The following is a 23,302-nucleotide window of genomic DNA, read 5'->3' as shown; positions in this document are numbered from 1 at the left end:
TCTTCTCCCTCTCTAAGTTTTCTAGTGGAGAGCAATGAATATACCCAACTCGTGTAAGCTTCTATAAATTAAAAGAAAATTCTTTTCGTTTTATAAAGTGTGAAAATGTAATTCTAACAGTAAAAGGATGCTATAGAATAATAAACATATGAAATATGTTCAACCTTACTTGGAATCAGGGAAATACCATAAACTGAAATCTCAGGGAGACACCATTTCACACTTATCAGATTGGCCAAAAAATTATGCTCATCATTGGATGTAGAGCCAAAGAATTAAATTGGTACAAAAACTTTAGAGAGAAATTTAGTACTATCTAGTAAAATGGAAGATGCAGTCACCCTATGGCTCAGCAATTTCACTCCTATGAAACCCCAATGAATGTGAAAAGGAGATATGTTCAGGAATATTCATTATAACATGGTTTTTAAGAGCTAGAAAGCAACTCAAATGTCTACCATCCACCAGAAGACTAAATAATTTGATACAAACATGCAATGGAATACTATGGAGTGCAGTAGGAAAAAAAAATGAAGATGGTTCTAGTGGGGTATAACCTCAGAAACAATATTTAGTGGAAAAAGAAAGTTGCAGGTAGATGCCATTTCTACTATGTTTGAAATCATACAAAATAATACTGTCTTTTATTTACAAACATTTATGTGTAATTAATGTAATTAATGTAAAAATATAAAAGCAGTTTAGAATAACCACTAAATTCAGAGAAGTGGCTTCCTCTAGGGAAGGCAGGAAGGACAGCTAGGGAAGAACACAACAGGGGCTCCATTTATATCTGTGATATTTTGTTTCTTATACTCAATGATGGATAAAAAAATATTTATTTTATTATCGATATTTATAGATAGCTAAAATATCCTTAGTTTAAAAAAATTTAATCTTTTAAAATGAGCGCAAACTCCCAATCTGTCTCCTCTGCCCATTGGCACATAGACACTCTGAAGGCTGAATATGAAGCCACTGCCCCTTTGCTCAAAATTCACCTGGGGAATTTTAGGTAGATGTGACCATTTTCAAACATCTACACTGGGCCCTGTATGCACATGGCAATCACTGTGTTTGAACTAAAAATCTTGACCTCTTTTTTTCCGATTTGTGGATTTGTTGGGATCCTATTTTGTTATATTGGTGGAGATGCAAAACAGGGTCATAGTAATAGAAACTAAACAGCAACTGGCTCATTCTCTATATAGCAGATTGCTGGAGCCTTCTCTCATCCCATCCCTTCCTTGGCAGTTACTGGGATTTCTTGCTAGTGCTGGCAAGTGACCATAGCCATCATCCTGACATCATTTTGATAAGGACATGGGACCAACAGTCTCAAATATTTCTCATTGCCCTAGGGTGAAACAATCTCCCTCTCCCACCATAATTGCCAGTGAAAGTCTCCATCCCTTCTGACTTCCATTATTACAGGCACGGCTTTGTTCCTCTTGCAAACATTTTTACCCTGAAGTGGGAAAGTGCCCACCACTGGGAATTGCTTCACTTTCTTTTACTTGACAATGAAGCTATGCTCCTTTTCTGGGTGCTTATTGAAATGCAGTCCATTCAGCTCTTTTGTGTGCTTTACTCTTTATTACAGCCCCCTCTCCCTTGGAATCTGGTCTGAGACCAATACAAGTGACACTGTGTTGGCCTTGAGTGCCCTGTTCTCTATTGTGCGGCTTCTATCCTTGACTGAGCCTAGGAACCTCAGTGCTCAGTTCTGCACCAGTGAGTCCCTTATCTGACTAGCATGGTGCTTGCACTGGGGAATAAAGCTGGGGGTGCCTTTATTCTCTGCCTCCTGCTTATTTATGTATCATATAATTCACCTTAATTAGAAGGGAAAAAACACAGGAAATTGGGAGTTTAGGGAGCAAATCCTGGGTATACGGTTGCTCTGGGAATGTACACTGTAGTCTATGTCAGTCAGGCTCTGGGCAGGAAACAGTTGGCACTCCCAAAAGGATTTAAGTGGTAAGAATATGATGAGAGGACTCTTTGTGGAGAGATAGGGTCTAGAGGAGATGGCGAGATGCCCAGGGACAACAAGAGCAGGATGCTGTTAACACTCCTACACCTGAAGGGTTGGGAGTGAGGGGGCAGGGAGGAATGGTGTTATCAGAGCCTGTGCCAGTTGGAGCTGAGGAGGAGGGGCTGCTTGTCAGGACTCTGGCCCCAGACTCACAGCTTGGCAGAGAGGGAATGGGGGAATAAATATCCTGAGGTCTCTCTCTTTCTGCACTCCAATCACCTCTTGTTGCTTCCCACCGGTCAAATCCCACTGAGCACCAAAAACTCAAGAATCTAGGTGATGCATTTTAGAGAGGTCAGCCCCCTGGGCAGGAGCATGGCAGAGAAGGGCAGGGAGTGGTGGTAGAGAGGCCAGCAGAGAATAATGAGTATCTTGTATATTTCTATATGTATTCGTTATGTAACTGGAAAGGCCAAGCATAATAAGGAGTCCCCTTTGATTCAAATTGTAATAGCTTTGGGAAATTTAGGCTATGTTTGTGGACTGGTTGACTCCAGGAGGCTTAGGTGAGTAAGCCAGGAAAGGGGTCTGGGAGGAAAAGGAACCAACATTTACGATTATGGGTCATATACTTTAAGGTTCTATGCTTTGAAAAGGAAGATGTTTTGCATGTGACCTGAGGTTTGGCTATTTATCATGCTCTAAATACTTTGCAGTCCAGAGAATAAGTGTGTCTACCTCAAAGTGATTGCGCTTGTGGTCTCAGGTGGCAGGTTGATGACTAGAGACATGGTCTGAACCCAAGCCAAATGACACCACAATGTTGGTCTTAAATGCCCTGATGGATGAGCATATGAAGCTGAGGATGCCCTTAGCTGAAGCTAATCTTCCCAGAGATTTCCTCCTGGCTCCACCTTCATCTGCATCTCTCATTACCCTCCCCTAAGGCTTACTTGAGCATATCTCACATCCCGTGAAGGCTGTGATAAATGTCTAAGAGTCTGCCTTGACTGAGTGCCCTGCATTGTAGAGACATGGTCTCTAGACACTGTGGCATAGGAGAAAATAGCAAATCCAAATTCATTGGGGTATCGGGCCTGCCCTTGAGAATTCCCAGTTGATCCAGTCTGTAAATTGGGATGCACACACCAAAGGTAAGGGACACCTGCAAAGCAATACATCAAGTGAAAATTCACAATATACAAACAAAATGTGTACTTGGCAAAGGAGGGTGGAGAAATGGAGCCATCAAAGTTGGTAAACATTGAAGATAGAGAGGACCTGTCCTATCTCGTGGAAGCTGTGTGACCTTGGGTAAACATTTGATGTCTCTCAGTAGGCCTTAGGTTCCTCATCTGTAAAATGGACAAACTAAGGTTATATTTTTCACTTTGGCAAGGATTGCTTGGGATCATCTATGTGAAGCACAGTGCCTAGCACATAGTAAATGCTCAATAAATGTTGGCTATTATCAACATCATCATTGTTCCTAGAGGTGAGTGCCAATCACTGCTTGGAAAGAGGAGCGAGCACTCCAAAGTTCCAGAAGACGTGGCACCTCCTTGAATCTTTTAATTCCTCTAGTTCATTGCCTTTTCCAACCAGCTTCGTGGGCCTCAGTTCTTTGACTCACACTCATGTCCCACTAAGGGCGAATGCTAAGGCTGCTTGCTTCTCGTTGACCTGACCATCTGCTTGCTCCCCTCCAGGGGGAGAATCATGAAACGTTCAGGAGAAAAGAAATCTGAAGAGGTCAACTAGTCTAGCATTTCACAAACTGCATTTGACAAAGCAGGTTCTCACAATGGCCCTAGGAAAAAAAAGTTCTGTGGTTAAAGAAATTTAATCAATGCTCATCCATCTCCCCTGCTCTTACCCTCATAGAGACACAGTGCTCAGAGAAGCACTGCAGTAAAAAAACAAAAAACAAAAAACAAAAAACAAAACTGGGTTCAACTTTTTAAACTAGTATTCTCTCTATCTAAAGAGGAATTTTTCCTTGTGACATACCACAGAACTAGCGCTTTGAGGCATCTATCTTTTAGGATTTGTGTTCAGCTACATGGTACAGAAACCCTACTAGAGTAGCTCTGTCAACTAAGGGTCTTTATTTTTCTTACATAGGTCCAACATTTGCAATCCAGAGTTGGCCGAGCAGTGCCACAGTGCCATCAGGGATCCAGGTTCCCTCTGTCTTTCAACTTTAGCCTTACTTAGAATGAGACAAAATTTTGTTTTTCTACTCATTGCCTATGGTTACAGGATGACTACATCGCCTCTAGCTTCATATCTGAATTCCAGGCAGAAGAAAGAGAAGGACAAAGCACAAAAAATACACGCCAGCTAATTCTTTAACAAGCTTTTCTGGAATCCCCCTCCAGAAACTGGCCTGACTTGTGTTAAATAGAGACCTCAAACTGCAACAGTGTCTAGGGGGAAGCTGAAAAAATTGCCATAGAGCAGGTTGCTGCCTTAAACAAAAGCAGAGAACTATTAGTACGGAAGAAGGAAAGAAGAGATATGAGGTGGGCAGTTCACATGTGCCACATTGATCAAACCTTTGCTTTTTCAGCAGGTCAGTTCTAAAAGCATCTCATGCAAATGAAAATAAAAACAAACCAACCGACAAACCTTTGTGGTAGAAAATTCTAAGCAACAAGCACTTGGGCTTGCAGACCTTGTATAGGAGATGCTACTGGTACCCTGCTGTGGTTCGCCAGCTAGTGTGGGAACTCCAACTAATTGCTGGCACCTGTATGGACTGTCCTTGGGTTACCGAATGCCCTTGTCCAGAGGGGCCTGGAGTTATGTCAGTCTCTACCCACTCTTCCCCTGAATTCTGTGGTTAATCACTAATAGGGAAAAAGGTACACAAGCCCTTCTCCCTCGCCCTGAGGGGCACCAGTGTGGCAGTGCAGTTCCCCATCCAGAGCTCCACACAAGACTGGGCTCCTAAAATCACATGCTTGCCAGATCCTTCCCTGCCCTCTCCTCTTCCCCTCATTCCCATCCTGGTTTTTCTTGAGAACACAGTCTCAATGTATGACATATATACAAATCTCTGTCTTAGGCTCTGCTTTCAGGAGACCCAGTCTAAGCTGTCCGAGGTCAAGCAAGCTGCTCTTTACTTCCTTCTAAGGGATTTGGTCTAAAACCCTTTCTCGCAGTCCAGTTTATGGCCATTGGTGGGCTTTGACTTGGCTTGGGTGTTGTGGAGACAGCTCCACATTCCACCATGGTGATGGCTGTGGGACAACTTTCCAAGTCCTGTCAAATATGTTTGCAGAGGCCTCCATGCAAGACACTAAGCAAGGGGAGTCTAGCACTGTATCCTCTAAGGCGGATATTCTTAGAAACATTGATTTGCATTCTTAAGCCCATGAACTGTTTGAAGGGACTTGTCATGTGTGTGTGTGTGTGAGTGTGCGTGTATGATTTTCCATCTTGTGGCAATGGCAGCTGGGTATTTATAGCTGGATCTACAAGGCCATTCTCACGTGGCTAAAGAAAATTAAAACCTCATGTGGATTTTGTTTTGTTTTCCCCCTCTGCCTTTGCCATTGCGAACTCTCCAGTTCTTAAACCCTTGTTGTTGTAACTAGAGCCTCACTGAGCATCGCTATGACTGGGGAGGTTATGTAAATTTACTATTTCAGACAAAAGTGTCTGTTCTTCTTCAGTCAGGCCACAGGGTCTGAGAGGACACTTTTGAGGAGAGCTTGTGGGTGACAGTAAGTGACAGCCTTACCCATCACCACACTCTCTAGAAAGTAGTGGATTAACCCTGTGGAATGTAGATTCCTTAGATCACCTCATGCTCCTTTGCATATATGAGCTTCTTTGAAAGAAAATATTTTCTTTCCCCTTGTTTTTCTGTATTCTTAAGCCTTTTATGTCTGTGTTTTGCCTTCTCCGTTAGATTGAGAACACCCCGGGGGCCTGGACTGTTTGCCCAGGTTACTAGAGCTCTTGGCAGGGGGTGTGTGGAGAGGTGGGGGCGGCGGTAACTCAGGTCCTTGCTTTCTCTAGGATGGCTTAAGAACTCCTGGAGTTCTCTAGACCACAGGATTGGGGTGGGTTGCCTGATCTTTACTGAGAGGCCAGTATAATTCCTGACCATTTTAAGCTGAGGAAAGACTGAGGGACCCAGGATCCCTTCATTTTGGTGGTCTGGAACCCACACATCCGCATTTTGGATTTAAGCAGCTGAGGCGTCAGAGGATCTGCAGCTGGAGTATGGGGTAGAGTGGCAAGGCCCAAACCTGCCAGATCATATGAAGGCTGCTGAAGAGCATAAGAAGGAGGGAGCTTAAACTAAGCTGCCGTTATCTCACAGAACTATGTCTTCTTACTGCCTGGCCGTCCCCGGGGCTGTCAGACCTTCTGGAGCTGGCCCACTACACGGAGAGCTTTATAAATTTTTACTCTTCAAATCTGCTTAATAATACCTATTATCTATTGAAGGCCTATGTGCCAGGCACTGGGCTAAGCACTGGCACACTCCAGCCCATCTCATTCTCACAAAAAAAACCCAAACTGGGTATTATTCCACTTTACAGAAGAGAAAACTGAGGTTCTGAGAATTTAGGCACCTTGCCTGAAATCACAAAGCTAGTTAGAGGCACAGAGGCCATTCCAAAAAAGGCATGCCTGACTCCAAGACCCCTACTAACTGTACTGCACCCTGATACATCGCAACCCACCCCCTTTGTGATGCACCAAACAACCTACTTACTGCCTGACTTCCACTGTGTCGTAACTCTCTAGATTCAACAAAGATTATTTAGTATCTCCACCTTTCCACTCTCCTGGTATCAGCCTTCTAGTCACAGAATGGGAGGGGACTTCTGATCTGGGGGTCTGTGGGTAGCTTCTGGAGTGTCTGTAGCTTAACATTGGGATCCCACATCTCAGTCCTGAGCCCTCCTTTCTGCTGAGAGCATACTCATAGCCTCTATTCCCGCCTCCCTTCTCCCCACCTCCTGTGAATTCTAGAGAGTTTCCAAACCTAGGGTAGAGCCAGCAATTCGTTAGTCTTTGTCCTGTTTCCAAGAATCCCAAATATACAAGAATTCTTATTGAAAAGTCAAGGATTCTTGGGGAAAGTGTGTGTCACTGAGAGAGAGAGATTCCTCACATTGGGAAATGAGATCCTAGTCCAGTCCAGGAAAATAAGTGTAGATTTTAGAGCCAGATGGAAGTGGATTGGCTCTCCCTGATACCCACCTCCCCAGCTACTCACCCCCTCACAAACCACATTGGGGAATTGGCCTTCCCAGTTCATCCAAGGGCACTAACCGGATGACATTCTCCTTGGGATTTGGAAGGGAAGAAGAGGTAGATTGTGGGGTGTGTGTGTGTATGTGTGTGTGCGCGCGCATGCATGTACACAGTTCTCACCTGCAGGTCACTTTCTGTGCACTTCCTCTTGGCATGAACCACTCACTTCATGAAGAATCATCTAGTGAATTTTTTGGGGTGGGAGTGGGTCCCAGGATAAGGAATGGCAGGCAGTGAGCCTCCTGCTCTTCCATTGGAGGAAATGTCTCTTCTCACTTTGGGGAAGCTTCACCTACCTGAGAGTCTGAGGTCAATGCATAGAACAGCTGCTCAAGGACATAGAGAAAGCAACCACTAGTGGCTACACATGCAAACTGTCGGGTTAGAAACAGAGGACAAGAGCCAAGAGGCAGAGTGGTGAGGAGTGGGTTATAATCAAGAAAAGCTTTGGAAGGATATGGAGTTTAAGTGAAACAACATTCCCTCCTTGATTATAAAAGAAATTATAGAAAATGTAGAAAATACACTGAAGCAGAAAGACAAATATAAAATTAGCTTACAAGCCCACTACTGGGGGACCCAAAAGGTCTTTTCTGTCCTTACACCTTTGTCCCCAACTTGACACAAATCACACTTAAGGAACTCGCCTTCCCAGTTCAGTTAGCATTTGGCAATTCGCATTCCAGTCTTCTCTCTCTGCATACATTTTCAAAGCAGGGCTGAGTACATATTGTATGGACAGATGTCGAATAGTTCTATATTTTGATTTGTCTACTCCTCTTAGTGTTACCAACTGTGTAAATGAGAGAATTTTTCAGCTAGGCATGGAAAAGGGTTATTATGCATGGTTTGGTAGATAAAGCTCAGAACTGGAGAACAGGCCCTAAAACACTGGAGAGTACCCATTCAGATGGAAGATCTTTTAAATGATGGAGGGTGATGAGGGTCTCCAGTTCAACTTCCTGGCTCCTGCATGGGCTGTGAGCAGCAAGAAACAAGTCCCTGCCTTTGATGGAGGCTTGAGTTCCCTGGCCACAGATATAGCTCTAATGTCATTACAATGTTGGATTTTACAATGCTGAGTTTTAGCTTAGTTGCTCCATTTTATACATTTGGAAACTAAGGCTTAGTACACTTAAGAACTTAGAGCAGGGTCCACACAACACAGCAGTAGAGCTGCAATTTGAACTTGTTCATCTTCTAACCACTGTCTTGCACAGCTTCTCATTGTGTGAAAGAGGGTGTCTCCTGGTTACTCATTTCTTGCTTAGACTTTCTGGATGGATTCACCGAAGAACAAGGGGGCACCCTCCCAGCAGTTCCAGGGAGAGCAATTAATCTGGATTAATCAAGGGAGAGAACTCGAATGCCTGAGCCCTGCTATCCAGAGTGTACATCAAATCAGTAATCCCCGTGTCACTTCAGCTCACCACTTGGCTCTTCCGTCAGGAAGTATTCCAGATTGAATTCCATTTCAAACTCGTCCTCCCCCAACCCCCGCCACCCCACCTCCCGCCAATTCTCTACAGTATCAGCCTTCTCTAGTTCCCAGCTACTCAGTAGTTGATGTGACCAGATGCCACCTGAGGAGCCCTGTCTTGAAGATTTAGAATAAATTAGCTGAATCCAGCCCCCACAAACACAGGAAGCCCCACATCTCTCCAAAGGAGCAGTGGTTCTCAGAGGATGGTCCTGGACCAGCAGAATGTGTATCACCTGGAACTTGTTAGAAACGCAAATCCTTGGGCCCTGCAGTGGATCCACTAAATCAAAGGCTGGGAGTGCAGCCCAGCTGTTGTGTTTTATCAAGCCCGCCAGGTGATCCTGATCACACTAAAGTCTGAGAACCACTGGTCTGGAGATTCCAGAGTAAGAGGTGATGACTTCTATTTTTCCCATTACCTCCAGCTCTGAGTTTCTATCTTCATCAATTAATTAAGATTATTAATTGCCTCTGGTCACAAGTAGGGTGGGCCCAAAGTTAAAACATGGACTCTGGAGCTAGGATTTAAATTTGAATTGGATTTGAATTCTGCCTGTACCTTGACTCATGGTGATCCCTGAGGGAGTGGCTTAAATTCGCTCTGTCTCAGACATCTTAGCCTTACTATGGGATAAAAGTGGTATCCACCCCCCCCACCCCCGCAATAGAGAAGCTGTGAGCATTTAGTAAGATTGCATGGCAAGTACTTGATCAGTGCCTGGCACATAGTAGGCCTGTAGTAAATGTTAACTATTATTACTGGTTTCGTGCACGTAGACTCTTTTTTGCACTATGTTGACCCAGGTGTGGACTTTAATGCCCATACCCTGTTTTACACACACACACACACACACACACACCCCGTTTACACAAGGGCCATGTGAACATGGTAAACTTTAAGGAGGTTTGAGAAGACCAACAGTGTTTATATCACAACAGTGCAAACAATTTGAAATTGAATATTGGACAAATTTATTCTAAAATAGATTGATCGTCCAGAAGTCAGGTTTTTTGGCCTTCTTCCTGAGCTTCTTAGTGCTCACCAGCAACTCGAATAAGGAATTTCCTCTCTTCATTATGTGGAGTAGCTCAGCTATCTTTATTCTCCAGCCCCACTCCTAAACTTTGCTCCATGTCTCATTTTGCAATCTAAAGAGAGCCTATAATGGACCTTCTACTCAGACGCTCATGCTGGCTTCCTCCCTCATCAGGGAGAAGAGAGTAGCAGTGAAATTTATTACTCTACTGACATGAACTCTGCTACTTCTCAGAATGCTTTAGTGGTAGGCTCAGTTTTGTTCTATCTATCTGTCTATCTATCTATCTATCTATCTATCTATCTATCTATCTATCTATGAATATACATATAGTATACATATCTATATCTTTTTTCCCCACTGGAGCATGTCGTTCCATAAATGTTCTCCCTGCTCTTTGTTCTATTCTTTTATACCCTCATAAATAGGAATTTAGTCTCAACCAGGGTTTATCAACATTGGTACTAGCCTGGATAATTCTTTGTTGCAGATGAGGGGGGTGGTGCTATCCTGTGCATTATAGGATATTAATAGCAACCCAGGTCTCTATCCATTAGATGCCTGTAGTATTCCCTGGTTGTGACAACCAAAAATGTTGCCAAATGTCCCAGGAGCTGCCCTATGCTAAGAGTCAGTGGTCTAAGCCAAATTCTTCCTGTAATACTTTCAGTCCATTATGACTTAGTTTGTCCCAGAGTTTATCTCTGTAGTGTATTTAAAGTCAAGAGACTGGATTTATCCACTGAGAGGAAAGATGCAGAGTCCCAGCAGCCTCTGGGTCACCACTGATTCCTAAGGAGAATCATCAATACATTGTAATTTCATTTCCTCAAAGGTTCCACACTTAACTCATCTGCATTTGAGCCAAGGACATCCTGCTCCCTTTCTAGTACCCTTTCTAAACCACTAGACTCTCCCCATATAGCAGGAAACCCCACAGGAATCAGGGAAATGGCCTTTGGGTTTTGGCTTATAAATATTCACAGTCTCATTTTTCTTACTGAGAATTTTTTTTTTTTTTATCATGTTTAACATTCTTGTTACCGTAGTGGAAACTTTTGTTCTTTGGAGACTTTCCCATTCCAGGCCCAGGGTCAGATTCCTCAGCGCAACTCCGAACATTTTCTAGGGAAATATCTTTCACCACTGAGATTGTACCTTTGATGCATTTACACAACTGTGTTTGGATTCTGCGTTGACGTCCTGGGATCCCAAAATAGACAAGGGGGGAAGCTGGGCAGCTGGAGGAAGAGCCATGTGTCTGGGACTCAGTGGTCAGCCAAGATCAAAATCCTTTTATGGTTCGATTACTGTTTTGGATTTTTCTCCTCACACTCTGGCATCTCAAATCTAAGATGAACAGCCAGTGCTTCAGTCAGTATAAGTTAGATTATGTTGTGGTAACACACAACCCCCAAATTTCAGTGACTTAAAATAGCAGAGATTATTTCTTACTCATGCTACCTGTTCATCTTGGGTCAACGGAGGGCCTCTGCTCATGACAGTCACTCAGAAATCCAGGCCGGCAGAACAGACACTTCTTAAGTGTTAAAGATTAGTGTGCCAAAGGGAAAGTTTTTTTTGTTTAATGCTCTACACCCTTAATTACACTTGTATCAATCGGGATTCTTCAGAGACACAGAACTTACAGAATGGCTAGCTGGCTTGCTCTCTCTTTTTTTTTCTTTCTTTCCTTTCTTTTCTCTTCTTCTTTCATTTATTTATGCTTTCTTTCTTTCCTTCTTTCTTTCTTTTTCTTTCTTTCTTTCTTTCTTTCTTTCTTTCATCCATCTATCTATTTATCATCTATCTAGATTTATTTTGAGGAATTGGCTTACTTGATTATAGGAGCTGACAAGTTAAAAATCTATAGGGCAGCCCAGCATGCTAGAGACCCAGGGAAGAGCTGATTTTGCAGCTTGAGTCCAAAGGCAGTCTGGAGACAGAATTCTCTCTTCCTCGAGGGACCTCAGCCTTTTCCTTAAAGCCTTCAAATGATTAGATGAGGCCCACCCACATTATGGAGAATAATCTGTTTTACTCAAAGTCCACTGATTTAAATGATTATCTCATCTAAAAAAATACAATAATCGCAGTGATATCTAGACTGGTGTTTGATTAAATATCTGGTACCATGGCTTAGCCAAGTTGGCACTTAAATTAAACATCACAACACTCAGCTTCTATTCTCAGCTCATGGGCCAACATTAGTCACGTGGTCCCAAACAAACATAAGTGGCCAGGAAGTACAATCTGCTTTGTGCCTGGAGTAGGGGGTTTGGGAACCAATAGTATTTGCCTAAGTACCAATAACTATCACAGCTGTAAATAGTGTTTTCTGCAGATGAAAGTATCAGTCTTCGGTATCCCCATTTCAATGCATTCTGTGGAGTCAATGTAGAAATACTTTTAGGCTTAGACCCACATGCCCCCTTTGTTCTTAGGAGACATTATGGAGGGAATGGGTTATGACATGGCCTAGCCTCCAGGGGCACTAATTTTAAGACTTCTACTGAACAGTTTCCTCTGTTTTCTTTTTACTGTTTTCTGAAGTGTTTTCTGTTTATGATGTTGCATTTAAGAATCATTTGTATGTTGTTTACTTGAAGAATACTCTGCAAAATAATTTGGACTTTGTGACTTCCTTTTAGTACAGACCCTTCAAGTTACATTTTTTTTTTTTTTTGCTTGGATCAGAAAGGGCTCAGGTGTCAGCCCTCACTTGGCCACCATCTCGCTCTATAATTCTGACAAGTCTCTCCCCAGTCTGTGCCTGATTTTCCTGGCTGTCTAGAGGGAGGTTGAGCAATGGGATCTCCAAGTTTCCTTCTGGCTCTAACATTCTATGCACCTTTGATCCATGCCCTCTTGGCATTGATCCCCAATGCCAGGCTTCGTGGACCAGCTGTCTGGTTGGGTACGACAGGGGCTCTATGACAGAGTTTTCCTCCATGAAGTTGGCAGGATCATTCTGGGTTCTCTCTTGAAACTGTGGCTTCATTAGCACCCTGATCATGATGTGTTCACTAGCCCAGTGAGAATGCATGCTGCACGCCAGCTGGGAAACATCATCTCTGTGCCCGCTGGCCCTCTGGCATCCCCCTGCCTGGCTGGTAGAAGGGCCGGAGGCAAGAATATATTGGAATGGAGTGCTGGGAGGTATGCAGAGGGCAGAGGTAGGAGATGGAAATAGACTGGCCTAGCTGAAACAGAGGTCAGGGAGCTAGGCTAGCCCTTCCAGGCCATCTGAACAAAACTAATCTCCAGAAGGCAGAATTTCAAGGACCTCAAGCACTACTTTCTCCATATTCACATTTGATACTTACAATACCCACCCAACCAGTTGTTTTAAAGCTCAAAGGAAATATTGTACTGGAAAACTATACATGCTCTTCAAACAATAATGATTATTATCATGTGCTGCCTTATTCCACAAGTATTTTGGTGCTAGGTGCTAGGGATCAAAAAGTGAACAAAGACACTGAATTAATTAGCATACAATGTGATGCCAGCTCTAATAGTATGCTCTGGATGGGCAAAGCTTGTGGGAGATCTGAGGAGGGAGCCATCAGTTCTGCTTGTGGGAGCGGAAGGCTCAATAGGAGCAGTGACAAGCTGAGTCTTGAAGGATGCCAAGGACTTAATAGGAAGAAGAAAAGGTCATGCTAGGCAAGGGATGCTGCATGAGCAAATGTCAGCATGCTAGATCAGCTTAGGAAAACCCTGGAGTCTGGCCTGGCTGCCAAGTGGGGTAGATGAGACAAAGTGAAGGGAAACTCGCTGCAAAGGGTGTTGGTGATCAAATCATGAAGGGTGTAGAATAACATGAGGAGTTGGGTCTTGACCGAGTTTTTCTAATTAATGGGTTTTAGAAAACTTTTTATTTCAGTTTTGGTTGAAAGAAAAAGCTATTGCTTTAATTTTATTGAAAACCTACCTATAGATTTATAACAGGCAAACCTTAACTTAAATAGATTTAATCACAGTATTGCTGCACTGTCCTGTTAATTTTACTAGTCTCCTTTCTCTTGAAATTTACATGTAGAATATATTATCTTCCTACTCTAGTCTTGGTCATTTGAAATATTCAAATGGGAGATAGGAGGTGGAATCTTTATTTTTTTTCTTTAAAAAGGAATAATTGCTTATTTTAGGAAGTGTGGAAAATACAGAAAACAGTACAGATGAGAAAACAAACAAATAAACATAAGTAACTCCACACTCCAGACAAGTTTGATGTTGGCATTTAGGTAATTCCTTGCAAAGAGCATTTTGAGCTCAGACACCTTATCTTGCCTGATAGCTTTCCAGGTCATGACGTTGAGCAAATGTCATGGGTTTTTCATCTGCAATTGTAGACTAATGTAGTGAAGTTCCTCTGTTGGTTGAGCTCCAGTTTAGAACCACTTATGTTTAAATCCTAGCATTTGCATTCATTCCTGTGAGACCTTGGCAATGTACTTTCTCAAGGCCTCAGTTTCTTCATCTATAAAATTGGAACAACAGTAACAGTACCTGCATCTTAAAGTATGGGGACCAAATAAATGCCTTTATGCAAAGCACACAGTAAGTGATTAATATTTGTTATTGGTTATCGTACTGCTCTCTGGGTGAGTCCAGGCCCTGGAGCTTGTTCAGAGTTTTTCCCTGGAGAAGGCTAGCTCATCTTTTCTTCATCCTTCCGGTCTTGTGTTTCCTCATGGGCTCCTGGTACCTTTCAGAAAGGCAGGCTGTCCCTTTCAGAAAGGCAGCCCCACATTTTGCTACTCCAGGGAGGGCCCTGCCTCCCCTGCAGGGTGCCCTTCTGGGCTTCAGATGGGACTCTCCTGGGCTGGAACTGAGTCCTGGTGCCTCGGAGGAGGGGGCTGCTTAGAATCAAGTGCATATCCTCCAGGAATTCATGCCCTAGGAAGGATTCCCTGTCTACATCCCCCCACTGAGGCCCTGGGCTCCTGCCCCACAGCCCTGGCTCTGGGACATAGGAGGCTCATTCTTAAGGACTGAGCTTAGGATCCCCAAAAAGGAAGTTAAAAAATATCTGCGTAAACTTGGTAAGTGAAAGAAACCCATATTACATCTTCCCCCTTGAATTGTGGATTGCAGATTTTGAGTTGAGTCTGGTGATTCTTGCTAGATGGAATTTTTTTATTGAAGTATAGTAGATACCCAATATTACATTAGTTTCAGGTACACAATATATTGATTCAACATTTATGTACCTCATGATGTGATCACCACAATAAGTCTGATAACCATCTATCATCGTACTAAGTTATTATGATATTGTTGATTATTTTCCCTGTGCTGTACATTACAACCCCATGACTTATTTATTTTATAACTGGAAGTTTGTATCTCTTATTCCCCTTCACCATTTTTCATCCATCCCCCAACTCCCCTTCCTTCCAGCAACCATCAGTTTATTCTACCTATGTGTCTGTTTCTTTGTTGTTCTATTTATACATTTGTTTTTAGGTTCCACATATAAGTGAAATTATGCAGTGTTTGTCTTTCTCTGTCTGATTTATTTCACTTAGCATAATACCCTCTAGGTCCCTCCATGATGTTGCAAATGGAAAAATTTCATTTGGAATCTTTTGGGCAATGTAGGAGGGAGGCAGAGGTAGGACTAGGATTCCCCGTGGGTAGTAAGACTTGGGAATACTCCCTTGGACCCATCTTTCCAGTTATCACCCTTGATGCAGAGAGCTAAGGGTCGACATCTGGAAATATCTGGAGCCTGTCCAAGGAGTGAAGATTAGGGAGGGGCAGATGTCAGATTTCTCTCTCATTTGGGAAAAACAAAATGTGGTCAGTGAGGGCTGTATGTGAAGATGCCTGAGGCCAAATGACATTTAAAGCCTGAGGGTAAAGTGAGTGACCCTGCTATTCCAGCCATTTTTTTTCCTTCTAGAGTGAGGGGACAGACCAGGCCCTGGGCTTATTCCCCAGACCCCAAAGAGGTCTGTGTTGGCTCTTTGGACTAGGACAGCTGCCTGTGAGCAGCAGTGGCAGTGTGGAAGTGATAGGTGGCAGGTCTGCCAAGGGCAGGGAAGAATGGGGAGACTGTTGTTCTTAAGCCTGGGAACAATGCCTTGGGGGAGGCCCACACTGCCCCTAAGTCAGCATGAGAAGGAATGTGGGAGGAGATGTCTTTGTAGCAGGTGAAATGGGGCTGAGCTGGCATCTTCACCATCTGCAGAGCAAATGATCCCCCAGCCCCTTGTCCTGTGGCATGGGCACAGGTAAGCTCCCTGGCCTAGATGGCCCGGGTGCAGTTTGGAGGGCTGGGGTCTGTGCCTGAGGGGTGGCTTCCCACTAAGGAGGCAGGAGATAGTAGCAGCCTCAGCCCAAGCATTTACTTGAGGTCATGAGTTCCAAATCAGTGAAGCTGATAAATTCTGCTCCGGTAGCTCTTTCTTGTGCTCCCACTTATATGGGGCTCTGTGCTGGGGGTTTACTGAAACAAAAATGCCGTGATGGAAGTATGAGAGTATGAAGATCTAGAAAGATGTTTTTGATATAAGATTAAAGCCATCTTTGAAAAGTAACAATAATAGCTGCCATTTATTCTGTACCTTGAATGGGCCAGTTACTGTGCCAAGGGCTTAATGGATACTATCTCATTTAATTCTTGCAGTAATTCTTTGAGTCATGAATAATTTTAGAGACATAAGAGATGGAGAAACTGCGGCTCGGAGAGGTTAATAGCTTGGCTGAAGGACACAGAGCTGGTAAATTGCAGATCCAGGTTTGAACTTCATTTGATCAATCATTTATTCATTCATTTGTTTGACAAAGTTGAGCTAATGGCTTACCATGTGTCAGCCATTCTGGTGGGCACTGATGACAGGGCTGGGCATAAGACTGGGGTAGGCCCAGCCAACCTAAATCCATAGCCCGCATCCTCAACCCCATGCAGAGTCTTTCAAATGGGTCCAGAGACCCATGAGGGGAGTGGACTAAGAACTCTGCTTGAGAATGTTCTTTTCCTTAAGAAATGTTTCATTTTGTTTTCATTTTAATAATAATCTAAAAATTGAATGCATTCATTCTGAATCATCTGAATGGCCATCATATAACCTAGTACTGGCATGACATTTTAGTCCCGAGTTTATGTTTCTGTGTAAGTTGGCACCAAGTGGTTTTCTAAAATGATAGTGTTTAACTTTTAATGCTTTGTTTCTTAAACTGGGTTCTACATTGTTTGCTTGGAAGGCCCAAAGTACCAAGGTTTAAGAAAGTCTCCACCAATTCTGCTGCAAGAAGGGAGAAGTGCAGTACGGGTGTCCCAAAAAAACATGGTTCAGCATCCCCCTTTCTTCAGGCAGAGTGACCTGGACTGTTTGGGTGAAACAGCTTAAGGTTTCTGACCTTCCAGCCTTTGAGTCTCCAGGATCTGGATGGACCCAGTCCAGAGGCTCAGAGAGCAACAGGCAAGTCAAGAAAGAAGAAAGCCCCTAGATTAGGAACTGGGATCCCCACTCCCGGCACAGTATCTCTGACCCCCAGCAAATGGTTACTCCTCTCTAGGCCTTTACAGCTGGGACAATGTGTGCTGGGAAGGGGGAGCAAGAGCCTCCCGGGAGCACCTTGTGACATTCTCTTAAAGAGGGGTATTCTCCCTCAGGTCATTCCAGAACTTCTGACCTCTCCCTGTGTTCAGCTGTTATGTGAGAAGGCCATAGTGGGATCACTGATATAGGGAACTATGAATGTGACTCAGGCCTCACTACTCTGAAGCTGTGCTGGCACTTCATGCCAGCCTGGTGCCTTGGCCCTTAGAGGGGGCTAGGTGACCAGCACTCTGTGTGGGGTGGATATCCCACCAGTGCAGGTGGCTAGAGACAGGAAACCCAGGACCCAGACCTCCTCTTCTTCCTTTTCCTTCTCCTTCTCCTTCTGCTAAGGTTCGGGTCCAGCTATGAGTCACCTTGTGGTCACACATACTTTTGAGTTATGTTCTAGCATATCTTTACTTTCTGGTTACTGCCCCTCACCTGAAGCCTGAAAAATCATCCTGGTCTTTCTTACTACAGATCCCTTCCCACCCTTGTCCAGCTTCTGCCTTAAGAGTCGGCAAATGTTTTCTGTAAAGGTCCTGAGTAAATATTTTGGCTTTGGGGACCACACAGTCTCTGTTGCAGTCACTCAACTCAAGCATCAAAGGAACCCTAGACAATATATAAATGAAAGGGCATGGCTGTGTTCCAATAAAACTATATTTACAAAATCTGGCAGGGGTCCAGATTTGGCAATTCCTGATGGGAATGCAGTTAGCCTCTGCTGAAAAACATCGGATAGGTCCCCATGGCCTGCTCGAATCCGTAACATGACGGGCTCCGCCCCTTCTGCATCTCCAGGTGCATCTTCTGTACCGAGTCCTTCTCATGCCTCATAAGCCCCACTCACCAGCCACACTGCACTGCCTTTCTTTGAACATGCTCTTCTCTTTCATGCCTCCTGGCCTTTGCCTATGCTCTCCCCTTCACCTGAATGCCCTCCTTCTCCCTCTCATGTGTCCTGTCTACTACTCGTGAGACTTTGACTCCTTGTTCAGCTTAGAGTTTCTCTCTTTGTGTCCTGCCATGACCCTCCATCCCTCTACCCGCACCAACAGTGGGTTCCCCCCCTCTTCTGTGACTCTGTCACTTTGTGCTTGCCTGGGGAGTGACTCTTCATATGCTACACTTTAGTTATTTGTTTCTAACTTTATCTCCTCAAAGGCAGGAATTAACAGGACTTAGCCTTCTCTGCCACCTCTCCCACCCCCATCTCCAGCCTGCCAGGCAGTAGGCACTCAGAAAATACTGTTGGCACAAACACGCATGACTGCTCCCTTTTTTCCCTAGAGCCCCTGCTGCAGCAGAGGGCTTTTGAGGGTCTAGCTGTGTCATTTTGATAAATCAAGATCTCTCGTTAGGTATTGGACATTGAGGCATCCTGTAACTAAATCCTTCACTTGCCCTGTAACCTGAGCCTGCCTTTCCCTGCGTGCCATGATTGGGTGATCCTGTTTGTTTTGACATCCTGAGTGGGACATGAGGGGGAGCTTGAGAGACCCAGATTTCAAAGCAAGAATTTTCTCTAACAGCCTTCAAGGCTAGGCCCCGGCCAGCTCCAGGGCTCCCATGTTAGCATTCTTAGTTAATTAAGAAAACAAGCCCCAAATCCCTGACAGAGATGGTTGTTCAGATTCAGGACTGTGGATTTGTGTCAGCATGTGGGAGAGGCCTCCCAGCTTCTGTGCAGAACAAGCTGAAAAAGGGGAATGTGAGCCAGAGAGGGTCACTGTGCCTTTTCATGAGAGAAGGTGCCTCGAAAGTCAGATCTGGGGCGCCAGCTCCAGGCAGGGCTCAGAACATGCATTTCTGCTTCTCCTTCCCTTCCAGGGCGTCTTCTGAACAGGTGGCTTGTGGAGCAAGGCCAGATGGATGAGAATAGGAGGGAAGGATACAAGAGACTGGGATTTGCCAGTCTGCTTCTCCAGAAGCAGGTTATTCCAGCTGCTGGAAGACAGTGGTGAGAGGTGACCTGAGGATGGCTTTGGGTAGGGACAGGGTAGCTTACCTGTAGTTGGGGAACCTGGTCAGGGATGCTATTCACCCATGAAGAGCCTTGGTGCGAATTTAAAAAGGATGTCATTCCTTAAGAGAAAAGTGGTTGTCCTATTGCTATGGAAGCAGCTCAGTCCTCTCTCTTGCCCACACACTCTCTGTGGTACCCAAGAGAAAATGCTAGGCCCCCAGAACACCATTCCCTAAAATGGGTGTGATTTGGAAGGTATGAATTGGAATTGGGCCTCTGGGAGTTGCCAGAGCACAGGTGTCAGTGCTGAGTGCACAGTCAATATATCTCTAGCCAGGAGTGTGTGTCCTATGGGCAGGGTGGCTTCATGCCCTTAGAAGCCTGGTCCTCTTGCAGTTCATAGCCTGAACACCACATGCAGTGATCCTGGCTCCTCTTGGGCAGAATTCAGTAGGAGAGAGACCCAGTTTTGCTTTACCACTACTCAATGGTCCAGGGCAAATTATTTGGCCTTTGTGAACCTCCAGTTTCCAATAGAAAATGGAGATGAGGCTCACATTTTATGTATGTCCCAAAGGTGTAGGTGTGTTGGTAAATACTGGATAAGACGTATACCAGGCCCAGCTCAGTGAACCTGGTTTCCTCCCCCATCAGATATCTACCTTGGTCCAGCTTCTGCCTACGGGCTCTATATCTAGCTGCCTTAAAAGGTCCTGGGAAGAAATAACAAATAGCTTCTGTTTAGCTGGGGAAGGAGAGGCCAGGCGAAGTGGTTTTAGAGCCAGCTCTCAGTAGCTGGTATAACTAGTCCAAATAACCAACAGTTGGTGGCAGATACATTTTGACTTTTGAGAGCCCACCCCTTATTCTCCTGGTAATCTTACGGCTTCCTGCCTTCTATAAGTCATTGCTTCAACACCATCACTCACAGGACAAGGTTGCATTCTGCAAGCAGCTAGGACCATTTCAGGAAAGCAAATTTCTCAGAAGGTGAAAGCATCTCTGTGGTGTTTGTTCTAAAGCCAGAGAGAAGTCATTTGGGTTTTTAGGGGAATCTTAAATCAGTCTCTCTCTCTCTCTCTCTTCCCTACCCCTCCCTGCCCTCAAGTTGTATAGCTGGTATGACAATAGCTCTTCTTTCCTGGAAAACATCCAAAATGTCACCCAGTCCTCCTAAAATTCCAAAATCCCTTGCTTTCTGCTTCTGCTGCCAATTTTTCTTGCTTTATTTTAGGACTATTTGCACACAAAAAAAATTAAGGTACATATAGATAAAAATCAGGTGTGGAATATGAAAAAGCATACTAATGGGAGGCAGATAGTGATAATTTTATGCGTAGTCACAGATTTCTATAACTTTGATTTTGCAGATCAGAACCTTTTGGATTGACTGTTGGGAGCACACTTTCTCCTTTTGAAAAAGTGTTTTTAAGTATTCTCCAGGTTTCCAAAAGAAAAATTGAGGTAAATACCATGAGAAGTTGTGAATTTGTTTTGGGAATATTAGGACACATCAAAGAGAGAGGTAGTACAGCATGGGTCCTGGCAGGACTCAGCACTTAGAGAAATAATCACTAATGAATCTCAGCTAAGATTTTTGGAGATTATTTTTTTATTACAGTTTTGTAGTTGTTGATTTTACTTATATGCTATCTTTAGTAGGAACTATTTAATGGGAAATCAAGAACCAAACCAGGGTTCATCTGCCCTGTTCTTTGGTGGGAAAGAAGAGTTCTGGCTGAAGATCCCAGGAGGAGCTTTGAGATGCAGCCTGTGCTGGGTGTGCTGTGGGCCCGGGGGACAAGGGGTCTTGCTTCTCGAGCCTCAGTTTTCTCCTCTATAAAATGGTCTTGATAAAGACATCACCTCCATTCTCAACATCCTTTGCCTCCCAACAGGTGTGTGGGAGCCTCCTGAAGGACAGTCAGAAAAAGGAGTTGAGTTCATTCACACACAGGGGTAGAGGGTGGCACCTCATGAGGGGAGGTATAACCATTTAGGAGCAGAACACGATAGTTTTTTCCAGGGTCAGATTTTTGCCTATGAGCTTGTTCTGTGGTGCTCTGTCACTCCAGAGAACAGCAGCCCTCACACCTTGGCTCTCCAAGTGCGGGTCTATTGAAGTGCCCCTGTGCCTGGTAGGATATGGAGGTTGGTCCTGGACCATAACTCCGTGTCTATGTCTTGGTGTGAAGTGTGCCTCCCCTTAACCTTCTTGGTCTGAGAATGGATTCTCTTAATGGACCAAAGAGGAATTTTGGAAATCTCAAACCCAGTTTCAGATCCAAGGAGGTGGTCCCCTTCATGACCAATTCCTGGACAACTTCTAAGGTCAGACCTGCAGTAGTCAAGCCTGCTTTGTATGCCCCACCTCTCACAGCCTATGTCTTAACTTTTGTACTTCCCTTTGCCTGAAGGTTGGTACTGGTGACTACTTAGCCATCCCCTAAGACTCAATTCAAACACCACCACTCTGTAAAGTTTCTCCAACCTTAATTCCTACCCACCCACCCCAATTTCAAGAAGGTGAGGTTCTCTCTCACCTCTGCCCCCACAGACCTGCCCCTGATGTAGCATTTAGCATAATGTATAAAAGCCATTGTTCTGCCTGGCTCTCAGTGGACTATGAGCTCCCGGATCACAAACATTCTGAAGGTTCAATTGTGTATTCCTAGTTCCAGCAACAGGGTCTAACCCATAGTAGGACCCTATTAAATATTGGAAGAATGAATGAATACTCTAAACACTTGGGAACCTATGCTCTTTGCAATTTTCCACTGAGAAGGAAGCAAGGGTGGCTAGTGTTTGGATAATTTACCCAGGGGCCAGCTTCAGGGTGGTGTCTAAACACAGCACTCTCATCAGCACCCCCTCTTTGTATACTCCCCATGGTGGCTGGGGAGCAGTGTGTGGGTGGACCTGCAATATGCCCAGGACTGGTGTGGGTAGCAGCGCCATCCTGTTCTGTATAGACCAAGGCACCTACATTGGTGCTGACTGCCTGCTCCTTCTGACCTTTGTCCACATGGCGTGAGATTCTTGCAGCTGTGTCCAGGGCTTACAGAAGGAATGTGGCTGTGGGGGCGGGGGGTGGAGCTGGTGGTACTTTGGGAGATGCATAGAACCCCACTGTTTGTACCCTCGAAGGATGTCTGTGCTGGAGGCTGAGAAGATACCTCATTTGGCACCAGTTAGAGAGTTATAGAATGTAAAGCTTTTTATACTTACCAAGAGGAAATTGGGCAACAGTATTTTCATGAGCGCCAGGGGCTAAGAGGAGAGTAGAGGTTCCTCAGGGTCAGTAGTGATCTTATGTTCAGGGAGTTCATTTATTCCTCAGCATATTCAGGTACATTTACCAAGTACTTCCCATGTGTGTGTCCGTCACTGTTCTAGCACTGTGCATGCAGACTGACCATGTCCCTGTCCTCAGAAGGCTTACATTCCAGTGAAAGTCACTGAAGACAGAGAGGATGGCCGCTGAAGCCAGTATTTCCCTGGAGTGATTCCGAGCCAGCACCATGGTGAGGGATGTAATTTCTTCATTCATTAGCTCCCGTATTCTCTCCTAAGACATTGCCTGCCAGAAGCACCTTGATATCACCCTCCTCCATTCCTGGTTCTCCCTTCTTGCCCAGGTGGCGTTAGAGACGCTTCAACTAGACTCCCATCATTCCTTGTGCAGCTCTGCCCGGCCAAGCCCTCCTCTCCCTGACCCTCTTCCTTGACAGAGAGCGTTTCTGATGACCAGATCTGTGTCATGTCCCTACAGCGTACAATGCCTGTCACAGAGTGGGGCTTCCATACATGATTGTGGAATGAATGAATCCATGGAGTAAACACTGGGTTTCATTTTCTCATCTTCAGCATTCATGCTGAAGTTTGTGCATCTATTTTCATCTCTTTCTGGGTCAGTCATGGAGAGGGATGGACTCTTGGGGAAGTTGCTGGAAAGCTGGAGAATTGTGAGAAATCAGAGAAATGGGAGATGACTCT

General features: G+C 44.5%; 1 protein-coding gene across 2 annotated transcripts in view; it reads left to right on the top strand.

The window, feature by feature from the left end:
• Positions 1-23,302, top strand: part of DAAM2 (dishevelled associated activator of morphogenesis 2) — a 104,233-nt gene that overhangs the window by 14,214 nt on the left and 66,717 nt on the right. The window lies entirely within an intron of this gene.

The sequence above is a fragment of the Pteropus alecto genome, unplaced genomic scaffold, assembly GCF_000325575.1.
Source record: "Pteropus alecto unplaced genomic scaffold, ASM32557v1 scaffold7, whole genome shotgun sequence".
Classification (NCBI taxonomy): Eukaryota; Metazoa; Chordata; class Mammalia; order Chiroptera; family Pteropodidae; genus Pteropus; species Pteropus alecto.
Note: the sequence above shows the minus strand (reverse complement) of the source record. Positions and strands in the feature narration are given on the sequence as shown.